We start from the raw sequence: 10,000 nt of genomic DNA, 5'->3' as shown, positions 1-10,000 counted from the left end.
ACAGAGAGCTGGTAGTCCCATCCACCACACTACCAGGTGGGTGGTATAGAGGAGATGGACCCACTGGTTGTCCTCTAGGTTACAGAGAGCTGGTAGTCCCATCCACCACACTACCAGGTGGGTGGTATAGAGGAGAGGGACCCACTGGTTGTCCTCTAGGTTACAGAGAGCTGGTAGTCCCATCCACCACACTACCAGGTGGGTGGTATAGAGGAGATGGACCCACTGGTTGTCCTCTAGGTTACAGAGAGCTGGTAGTCCCATCCACCACACTACCAGGTGGTATAGAGGAGATGGACCCACTGGTTGTCCTCTAGGTTACAGAGAGCTGGTGGTCCCATCCACCAAACTACCAGGTGGGTGGTATAGAGGAGACGGACACACTGGTTGTCCTCTAGGTTACAGAGAGCTGGTAGTCCCATCCACCACACTACCAGGTGGTATAGAGGAGATGGACCCACTGGTTGCCCTCTAGGTTACAGAGAGCTGGTAGTCCCATCCACCACACTACCAGGTGGGTGGTATAGAGGAGACGGACCCACTGGTTGTCCTCTAGGTTACAGAGAGCTGGTAGTCCCATCCACCACACTACCAGGTGGTATAGAGGAGATGGACCCACTGGTTGTCCTTTAGGTTACAGAGAGCTGGTAGTCCCATCCACCACACTACCAGGTGGGTGGTATAGAGGAGACGGACCCACTGGTTGCCCTCTAGGTTACAGAGAGCTGGTGGTCCCATCCACCACACTACCAGGTGGGTGGTATAGAGGAGATGGACCCACTGGTTGTCCTCTAGGTTACAGAGAGCTGGTAGTCCCATCCACCACACTACCAGGTGGGTGGTATAGAGGAGACGGACCCACTGGTTGTCCTCTAGGTTACAGAGAGCTGGTAGTCCCATCCACCACACTACCAGGTGGTATAGAGGAGATGGACCCACTGGTTGTCCTCTAGGTTACAGAGAGCTGGTAGTCCAATCCACCACACTACCAGGTGGGTGGTATAGAGGAGACGGACCCACTGGTTGTCCTCTAGGTTACAGAGAGCTGGTAGTCCCATCCACCACACTACCAGGTGGGTGGTATAGAGGAGATGGACCCACTGGTTGTCCTCTAGGTTACAGAGAGCTGGTAGTCCCATCCACCAAACTACCAGGTGGGTGGTATAGAGGAGATGGACCCACTGGTTGTCCTCTAGGTTACAGAGAGCTGGTAGTCCCATCCACCACACTACCAGGTGGGTGGTATAGAGGAGATGGACCCACTGGTTGTCCTCTAGGTTACAGAGAGCTGGTAGTCCCATCCACCACACTACCAGGTGGGTGGTATAGAGGAGACGGACCCACTGGTTGTCCTCTAGGTTACAGAGAGCTGGTAGTCCCATCCACCACACTACCAGGTGGTATAGAGGAGATGGACCCACTGGTTGTCCTCTAGGTTACAGAGAGCTGGTAGTCCCATCCACCACACTACCAGGTGGTATAGAGGAGATGGACCCACTGGTTGTCCTCTAGGTTACAGAGAGCTGGTAGTCCCATCCACCAAACTACCAGGTGGTATAGAGGAGACGGACCCACTGGTTGCCCTCCTAGGTTACAGAGAGCTGGTAGTCCCATCCACCACACTACCAGGTGGGTGGTATAAAGGAGATGGACCCACTGGTTGTCCTCTAGGTTACAGAGAGCTGGTAGTCCCATCCACCACACTACCAGGTGGGTGGTATAGAGGAGACGGACCCACTGGTTGTCCTCTAGGTTACAGAGAGCTGGTAGTCCCATCCACCACACTACCAGGTGGGTATAGAGGAGATGGACCCACTGGTTGTCCTCTAGGTTACAGAGAGCTGGTAGTCCCATCCACCACACTACCAGGTGGTATAGAGGAGATGGACCCACTGGTTGTCCTCTAGGTTACAGAGAGCTGGTAGTCCCATCCACCACACTACCAGGTGGGTGGTATAGAGGAGATGGACCCACTGGTTGTCCTCTAGGTTACAGAGAGCTGGTAGTCCCATCCACCACACTACCAGGTGGTATAGAGGAGATGGACCCACTGGTTGTCCTCTAGGTTACAGAGAGCTGGTAGTCCCATCCACCACACTACCAGGTGGTATAGAGGAGATGGACCCACTGGTTGCCCTCTAGGTTACAGAGAGCTGGTAGTCCCATCCACCACACTACCAGGTGGTATAGAGGAGATGGACCCACTGGTTGCCCTCTAGGTTACAGAGAGCTGGTAGTCCCATCCACCACACTACCAGGTGGGTGGTATAGAGGAAGATAGCTTCTCCATCCTACCTATATCCCCCCACTAGAATCCCCATACTTTAACCTGTTAGGGCTAGGGGGCAGCATTTGCACGTCTGGATAAAAAAAATGTACCCGATTTAATCTGGTTACTAATCCTACCCAGTAACTAGAATATGCATATACTTATTATATATGGATAGAAAACACTCTAAAGTTTCTAAAACTGTTTGAATGGTGTCTGTGAGTATAACAGAACTCATTTGGCAGGCAAAACCCTGAGACATTTTCTGACAGGAAGTGGATACCTGATGTGTTGTATTGCCTTTAAACCTATCCCATTGAAAAACACAGGGGCTGAGGAATATTTTGGCACTTCCTATTGCTTCCACTAGATGTCACCAGCCTTTACAAAGTGTTTTGAGTCTTCTGGAGGGAGATCTGACCGAACAAGAGCCATGGAACGATGATGTCCCATTAGACACCTGGCGCGCGAGTTCATGTTGGGTACCCTCGTTCCAATACGTTATAAAAGAGTATGCATTCGTCCACCTTGAATATTATTCATGTTCTGGTTAAAAAAGGCCCTAATGATTTATGCTATACAACGTTTGACATGTTTGAACGAACGTAAATATATTTTTTCCCCTCGTTCATGACGAAAAGTCCGGCTGGCTTAGATCATGTGCTAACAAGACGGAGATTTTTGGACATAAATGATGAGCTTTTTTGAACAAAACTACATTCGTTATGGACCTGTGATACCTGGAAGTGACATCTGATGAAGAGAATCAAAGGTAATGGATTATTTACATAGTATTTTCGATTTTAGATCTCCCCAACATGACGTCTAGTCTGTATCGTAACGCGTATTTTTCTGGGCGCAGTGCTCAGATTATTGCAAAGTGTGATTTCCCAGTAAGGTTATTTTTAAATCTGGCAAGTTGATTGCGTTCAAGAGATGTAAATCTATAATTCTTTAAATGACAATATAATATTTTACCAATGTTTTCTAATTTTAATTATTTAATTTGTGACGCTGACTTGACTGCCGGTTATTGGAGGGAAACGATTTCCTCAACATCAATGCCATAGTAAAACGCTGTTTTTGGATATAAATATGAACTTGATAGAACTAAAAATGCATGCATTGTCTAACATAATGTCCTAGGAGTGTCATCTGATGGAGATTGTAAAAGGTTAGTGCATCATTTTAGCTGGTTTTATGGTTTTGGTGACCCTGTCTTTGACTTGACAAAACATTACACACAACTCTTGTAAATGTACTGTCCTAACATACTCTAAATTTATGCTTTCGCCGTAAAACCTTTTTGAAATCGTAAAACGTGGTTAGATTAAGGAGATGTTTATCTTTCAAAGGGTGTAAAATAGTTGTATGTTTGAAAAATTTGAATTTTGACATTTATTTGGATTCAAATTTGCCGCTCTTGAAATGCACCTGCTGTTGATGGAGTGCACCACGGGTGGCACGCTAGCGTCCCACCTAGCCCATAGAGGTTAATGAAGACAGCTTCTCCATCCTGGAGGGGGGAAATCAATCATTTCCAGGCCCAGGGACATGTACTAGTCTGTGGCGACCTAAATGCCAGAACTGGACAAGAACCTGACACCCTCAGCACACAGGGGGACAAACACCTACCTGGAGGTGACAGCATTCCCTCCCCCAAAATTCCCCCCTAGACACAACTACGACAACATAACCAACAAAAACGGGTCACAACTCCTGCAGCTCTGTTGCATGCTGGGTATGTACATAGTTAATGGTAGGCTTCGAGGGGACTCCTACGGTAGGTACACCTATAGCTCCTCTCTTGGCAGTAGTACTGTAGACTACTTTATCACTGATCTCAAACCCAGAGTCTCTCAGAGCGTTCACAGTCAGCCCACTGACACCCCTATCAGATCACTGCAAAATCACAGTCTACTGGAACAGACCAATACTCAATCAAAGCCAAACGAACTGAGTAATATTAAGAAATACTATAGATGGAAGGAAAGTAGTGTGGAAATTTACCAAATAAACAATTAGACAACAACAAACCCTTCTAGACAACTTCCTGGACAAAACGTTCCACTGTAATAGTGAAGGTGTAAACTTGGCAGTAGAAAACCTAAACAGTAAATTTGACCTCTCAGCTTCAAATCTAAACATGTCAAACAGAAAACCAAAGAAAATGAACAACAATGACAAATGGTTTGATGAAGAATGCAAAAAGCCTAAGAGAGAAATGGAGAAACCTTTTCCAACCCAAAACACAGAGACCCAGAAAACCTGAGTCTAGTCCTTCACTACGGTGAATCACTAAAACAATACAGAAATACACTACGGAGAAAGAAGGAACAGCACGTCAGAAATCACCTCAATTTAGTTGAAGAATCAATAGAATCTAACCACTTCTGGGAAAATTGGAAAACACTAAACAAACAACAACACGGATAGTTATCTATCCAAAACGGAGATGTGTGGATGAACCACTTCTCCAAACACTAAACAAACAACAACACGGATAGTTATCTATCCAAAACGGAGATGTATGGATGAACCACTTCTCCAATCTTTTTGTCTCTATAACAAAGAACAAACAGCAAAAACATAGACACGATCAAATACAAATCTTAGAATCAACTATTAAAGACCAGAACCCACTGGATTCTCCAATTACACTGAATGAATTACAAGACAAAATACAAAACCCTCCAACCCAAAAAGGCCTGTGGTGTTGATGGTATCCTCAATGAAATGATCAAATATACAGACCACAAATTCCAATTGGCTAAACTTAAACTCTTTATTATCATCCTCAGCTCTGACATCTTCCCCAAAATTTGGAACCAAGGACTAATCACCCCCAATCCACAAAAGTAGAGACAAATTCGACCCCAATAACTACCGTGGGATATGCGTCAACAGCAACCTTGGGATAATCCTCTGCATTATCATTAACAGCAGACTTGTACATTTCCTCAGTGAAAACAAAGTATTGAGCAAATGTCCAATTGTCTTTTTACCAAATTACCGTATGACAGACCACGTATTCACCCTGCACACCCTAACTGACAAACAGACAAACCAAAACAAAGGCAAAGTCTTCTCATGTCTTTGTTGATTTCCAAAAAGCCTTCGACTCAATTTGGCCTGAGGGTCTGAGGGTCTGAGGGTCTGAGGGTCTGAGGGTCTGCTATACAAATGGATGGAAAGTGGTGTTGGGGGGAAAACATACGACATTATAACATTCATGGAAACAAACAACAAGTTGTACTGTTAAAATTGGCAACAAAAAATCACACATTTCTTTCCACAGGGCCGTGGGGTGAGACAGGGATGCATCTTGAGCCCCACCCTCTTCAACATTTATATCAATGTATTGTCGACGGCACTAGAACAGTCTGCAGCACCCGGCCCTCACCCTACTAGAATCTGAAGTCAAATGTCTACTGTTTGCTGATGATCTGGTGCTTCTGTCCCCAACCAAGGAGGGCCTACAGCAGCACCTAGATCTGTCCCCAACCAAGGAGGGCCTACAGCAGCACCTAGATCTGTCCCCAACCAAGGAGGTCCTACAGCAGCACCTAGATCTGTCCCCAACCAAGGAGGGCCTACAGCAGCACCTAGATCTGTCCCCAACCAAGGAGGGCCTACAGCAGCACCTAGATCTGTCCCCAACCAAGGAGGTCCTACAGCAGCACCTAGATCTGTCCCCAACCAAGGAGGGCCTACAGCAGCACCTAGATCTGTCCCCAACCAAGGAGGGCCTACAGCAGCACCTAGATCTGTCCCCAACCAAGGAGGGCCTACAGCAACACCTAGATCTTCTGCACAGATTCTGTTTTGTCCTGTAGCCTCAGACCTCTCTCTCCCTCCCCTCTCTCCCCCTCTCTCCCCTCTCCTCTCCCCCTCCCCTCTCTCTCTCTCTCTCTCTCTCTCTCTCTCTCTCTCCCCCCTCCCTCTCTCTCCACCCTCCCCTCTCTCTCCCCCCTCTCTCCCCTCTCCTCTCCCCCTCCCCTCCCCTCTCCCCCTCTCTCTCCTCTCCCCGCTCTCCTCTCCCCCCTCCCCCTCTCTCCTCTCCCCCTCTCTCCTCTCCGCCCTCTCCTCTCCCCCTCTCTCTCCAGTCATTATGTATCTGTCATATCTCTATATTCATCCTCTATGCATCCAACCATCCCCACTGAGATACATTCACACACACACACACACACACACAGACTTGGAGCAGGGCCACTCATACAGTCCAGTCCTTTGTGTTGCTGTCAGAGAGATTTTGTATGTTTTAATACATTCATTACAAGGAGATTGCACCCACGGGGCAAGGGGCTCCTGTCTCTGTAAGGGGCTCCTGTCTCTGTAAGGGGAACACATGGGGTAAGGGGCTCCTGTCTCTGTAAGGGGCTCCTGTCTCTGTAAGGGGCTCCTGTCTCTGTAAGGGCCTCCCTGTCTCTGTAAGGGGAACACATGGGGTAATGGGGCTCCTGTCTCTGTAAGGGGCTCCTGTCTCTGTAATGGGGCTCCTGTCTCTGTAAGGGGCTCCTGTCTCTGTAAGGGGCTCCTGTCTCTGTAAGGGGCTCCTGTCTCTGTAGCTAGCTACCTGACAGGAGCGCTGGCTAGATACGTTAGCTTACTAGGTACATTAATACTGTAGCTAGCTACCTGACAGGAGCGCTAGCTAGATACATTAGCTTACTAGGTACATTAATACTGTAGCTAGCTACCTGACAGGAGTGCTAGCCAGATACATTAGCTTACTAGGTATATTAATACTGTAGCTAGCTACCTGACAGGTGCGCTAGCTAGATAAGTTAGCTTGTTAGGTACATTAATACTGTAGCTAGCTACCTGACAGGTGCGCTAGCTAGATAAGTTAGCTTGTTAGGTACATTAATACTGTAGCTAGCTACCTGACAGGAGCGCTAGCTAGATAAGTTAGCTTACTAGGTAAATTAATACTGTAGCTAGCTACCTGACAGGAGCGCTAGCTAGATAAGTTAGCTTACTAGGTACATTAATACTGTAGCTAGCTACCAGACAGGAGCACTAGCTAGATAAGTTAGCTTACGAGGTACATTAATACTGTAGCTAGCTACCTGACAGGAGCGCTAGCTAGATACATTAGCTTACTAGGTACATTAATACTGTAGCTAGCTACCTGACAAGAGCGCTAGCTAGATACATTAGCTTACTAGGTACATTAATACTGTAGCTAGCTACCTGACAGGAGCGCTAGCTAGATACATTAGCTTACTAGGTACATTAATACTGTAGCTAGCTACCTGACAGGAGCGCTAGCTAGATAAGTTAGCTTACTAGGTACATTAATACTGTAGCTAGCTACCTGACAGGAGCGCTAGCTAGATAAGTTAGCTTACTAGGTACATTAATACTGTAGCTAGCTACCTGACAGGAGCGCTAGCTAGATAAGTTAGCTTACTAGGTACATTAATACTGTAGCTAGCTACCTGACAGGAGCGCTAGCTAGATATGTTAGCTTACTAGATACATTAATACTGTAGCTAGCTACCTGACAGGAGCGCTAGCCAGATACATTAGCTTACTAGATACATTAATACTGTAGCTAGCTACCTGACAGGTGCGCTAGCTAGATACATTAGCTTACTAGGTACATTAATACTGTAGCTAGCTACCTGACAGGAGCTCTAGCTAGATACATTAGCTTACTAGGTACATTAATACTGTAGCTAGCTACCTGACAGGAGCGCTAGCTAGATACATTAGCTTACTAGGTACATTAAAACTGTAGCTAGCTACCTGACAGGAGCGCTAGCTAGATACATTAGCTTACTAGGTACATTAATACTGTAGCTAGCTACCTGACAGGAGCGCTAGCTAGATACGTTAGCTTACTAGGTACATTAATACTGTAGCTAGCTACCTGACAGGAGCGCTAGCTAGATACATTAGCTTACTAGGTATATTAATACTGTAGCTAGCTACCTGACAGGAGCGCTAGCTAGATACGTTAGCTTACTAGGTACATTAATACTGTAGCTAGCTACCTGACAGGAGCGCTAGCTAGATACGTTAGCTTACTAGGTACATTAATACTGTAGCTAGCTACCTGACAGGTGCGCTAGCTAGATAAGTTAGCTTGTTAGGTACATTAATACTGTAGCTAGCTACCTGACAGGAGCGCTAGCTAGATACGTTAGCTTACGAGGTACATTAATACTGTAGCTAGCTACCTGACAGGAGCGCTAGCTAGATACGTTAGCTTACTAGGTACATTAATACTGTAGCTAGCTACCTGACAGGTGCGCTAGCTAGATAAGTTAGCTTGTTAGGTACATTAATACTGTAGCTAGCTACCTGACAGGAGCGCTAGCTAGATACGTTAGCTTACGAGGTACATTAATACTGTAGCTAGCTACCTGACAGGAGCGCTAGCTAGATAAGTTAGCTTACTAGGTACATTAATACTGTAGCTAGCTACCTGACAGGAGCGCTAGCTAGATAAGTTAGCTTACTAGGTACATTAATACTGTAGCTAGCTACCTGACAGGAGCGCTAGCTAGATAAGTTAGCTTACTAGGTACATTAATACTGTAGCTAGCTACCTGACAGGAGCGCTAGCTAGATATGTTAGCTTACTAGATACATTAATACTGTAGCTAGCTACCTGACAGGAGCGCTAGCCAGATACATTAGCTTACTAGATACATTAATACTGTAGCTAGCTACCTGACAGGTGCGCTAGCTAGATACATTAGCTTACTAGGTACATTAATACTGTAGCTAGCTACCTGACAGGAGCTCTAGCTAGATACATTAGCTTACTAGGTACATTAATACTGTAGCTAGCTACCTGACAGGAGCGCTAGCTAGATACATTAGCTTACTAGGTACATTAAAACTGTAGCTAGCTACCTGACAGGAGCGCTAGCTAGATACATTAGCTTACTAGGTACATTAATACTGTAGCTAGCTACCTGACAGGAGCGCTAGCTAGATACGTTAGCTTACTAGGTACATTAATACTGTAGCTAGCTACCTGACAGGAGCGCTAGCTAGATACATTAGCTTACTAGGTATATTAATACTGTAGCTAGCTACCTGACAGGAGCGCTAGCTAGATACGTTAGCTTACTAGGTACATTAATACTGTAGCTAGCTACCTGACAGGAGCGCTAGCTAGATACGTTAGCTTACTAGGTACATTAATACTGTAGCTAGCTACCTGACAGGTGCGCTAGCTAGATAAGTTAGCTTGTTAGGTACATTAATACTGTAGCTAGCTACCTGACAGGAGCGCTAGCTAGATACGTTAGCTTACGAGGTACATTAATACTGTAGCTAGCTACCTGACAGGAGCGCTAGCTAGATACGTTAGCTTACTAGGTACATTAATACTGTAGCTAGCTACCTGACAGGTGCGCTAGCTAGATAAGTTAGCTTGTTAGGTACATTAATACTGTAGCTAGCTACCTGACAGGAGCGCTAGCTAGATACGTTAGCTTACGAGGTACATTAATACTGTAGCTAGCTACCTGACAGGAGCGCTAGCTAGAAACGTTAGCTACGAGGTACATTAATACTGTAGCTAGCTGCCTGACAGGAGCGCTAGCTAGATACGTTAGCTTACGAGGTACATTAATACTGTAGCTAGCTACCTGACAGGAGCGCTAGCTAGATACGTTAGCTTACTAGGTACATTAATACCGTAGCTAGCTGCCTGACAGGAGCGCTAGCTAGAAACGTTAGCTTACGAGGTACATTAATAGCTTT

General features: G+C 46.0%; 1 protein-coding gene across 1 annotated transcript in view; it reads right to left on the bottom strand.

Moving 5' to 3' along the window:
* Positions 1-10,000, bottom strand: part of LOC123724025 (slit homolog 2 protein-like) — a gene marked incomplete at its 5' end in the record, with an annotated part of 168,906 nt that overhangs the window by 115,877 nt on the left and 43,029 nt on the right.

This window comes from Salmo salar, unplaced genomic scaffold (assembly GCF_905237065.1).
Source record: "Salmo salar unplaced genomic scaffold, Ssal_v3.1, whole genome shotgun sequence".
Lineage (NCBI taxonomy): Eukaryota > Metazoa > Chordata > Actinopteri > Salmoniformes > Salmonidae > Salmo > Salmo salar.
This window is presented reverse-complemented; position numbering and strand designations above follow the sequence as displayed.